Source organism: Zerene cesonia, chromosome 11 (assembly GCF_012273895.1).
Source record: "Zerene cesonia ecotype Mississippi chromosome 11, Zerene_cesonia_1.1, whole genome shotgun sequence".
Classification (NCBI taxonomy): Eukaryota; Metazoa; Arthropoda; class Insecta; order Lepidoptera; family Pieridae; genus Zerene; species Zerene cesonia.
The window spans coordinates 10,615,934-10,618,249 of NC_052112.1; positions in this window are offsets into that span (position 1 = coordinate 10,615,934).

A 2,316-nucleotide genomic window follows, 5' to 3' on the forward strand; every position below is an offset into this window, starting at 1 on the left:
AGATATTTTTATATTACCTGTGTTTAACTTTATTTTTCATATATTTTCATCAAAAGCAGTTACAGTTAGTGTGATAAATTAAAACTGACTTTTACCTTTCCCATGGATGGAGGATTACTATAAATTGAAATAATATTCTGCTGCTTATCACAATCTTCTACGTCATTGTTGTTAGTTTGAGGTATTATTAGCATTTATACAAGTCTACATAGTATAGTGTATTATATTCTATCACCATTAAATGTATTTGCTGCAATGAAACGGCCCTTCCTCGACCTGTCTTTCAGTCTCAATGTAGGCAATGTATACTAACTCATATCTATCCCAGCGAGGCAAGGTAACGTTCAATTATGATAATCTCCAAAGAATACATAATATATTAGCAATATGGTAATCTCCGTTTACCGTTAGGGACGTACCTACTACTAACTCAGGATTATGCAAAGTGGGCGTTTATTTGATCTTTCAGATAAATAATGCGGACACGTGCGAATGGGTCATTAGTGAATTTATGAACTACTAGCTTCGTCCGTGCAGAGTTCCCGCTCGATGAGTTTTTCTGGACTGGTGTCTAAAATTCTTCCAAATTTGTTTAGTGGTTTGGGTATGAATGTGAGACAGACAGGCAGAAAAAATTAAATGGGGAAATTCGTTATTCTTAACGTCGCTTGCAGTGAATTATTTTTTGGCTGAGCAATGAATTTTGTTGTTCATCAAACGATATACTGCCTACAATTAATATTGAGCTAGCAAGGAAACCAAATCAATGTCCATATTCCACCCACGTCTCTTAAAGATAATACATTGATCAAATTCATATCATTTTTTATTTAAAAACGTAAACATGCTAAGCGGTGAGGAACGATATACTTAACATACATAAGAAGAGCGAACCGATGACATCTACATAATTAAAACTTTATTTTAATTATCTATATAATTAAAATTTGTATAAGTGTAGACCTATGTTTTATTTTGAATCTATTCAAAAGTATTCAAAAAACCAACAGTGCTTGCATTTTTGAACTAGAATTGCTTTCAAATGTCATCCTCGTTCATATAGCCCTTACTGATCCCCAGATCCCATAGTGAATTCGTTAAAGAACTGGTCACTAAATATTCTAGACTCGAGTTCAATTTATGGTTGAAAATCTTGCTCACTACCCTACCATTCCTTTACAAAAAATCAGGTCTTTAATTTTGAGCATATTATCTCGCAATATAATTACCAAATTGTTTATAGAAGTATAGAATTGTAAAGTGTTGTTAATAATATTATTCGAGCCACAGATAACCTAATAATATACTAGATAGGTGCTACCACAGATAACATAATACTATAGTACTACTAATGTTCTGTAACTAGACTTTTGTCGATTTCTAGTTCTACTACATTTATCCTGCAATGCCAAGTCACTATTTGTATTATCTCCACTAATAACGTCGATAAAAAACTATTATCTTCTAATTAACATATGTTTCTTTCAAAAAACAGTAAGTCAAAACGTGATACAACTAACGTACAAGTATGTTTACCAACTAGAACTTCCCATCTTGACCGACCGAGCGTCCATAAACAACAAACATTAAAGTCATAGTTTTGAAGTATTCCCATGTCGTATTCGCGGATGTGGCGCAGCGACACACTAACACACTTTCATATCAGTCGCTCGGCGCGCTGTCTCGCTCGCACTCGCAGCGGGAGCATGGTCAAGGTTGAGTTTGCTGTCACCTGCGGATATTCAAAGGAAATGGGAAAAATGCGTTAGAGTTGTGTATTTTGTATAACATCTATGACCCTGTGACAGTCGTATTATCCGCTTTGAGTTATTTATAAATTTCAACATAAAATGAATATTGGACATAAGTTAATTATTCAAGAATAATGAGAGATTTATTAACCGTGGTAAATGTAATTCGTGCTACTCAGACTATTAGTCACTAACGTAAGTAGATTTAGATCTGTTGCAGCCTTTAGATCTGAAAAATAAAGTCGAAATTCGCTTGACACATAAATATTATGTCCTGAAATCTTGAATCCAATTTTGTCGTCAATATTTTTAGAATACAATTATAATTAAAATAAACAGGATAGAATTTTTATTAGATATCCATTGAGTACGTAGTGTCCGTATTAATATACTCGTAGGTTGGTACTACGCGTGTGCTACATACCTACGAAGTACCTGTCTGCGTTGAGTGAATCAAACATATTTCACAGTAATATAAGCAATCAATAATAATAATAATAATAATAATAAAACATTTATTGATAACAAACGACACAGAAACAGAAAAAAATGTGAAAAATAAAAA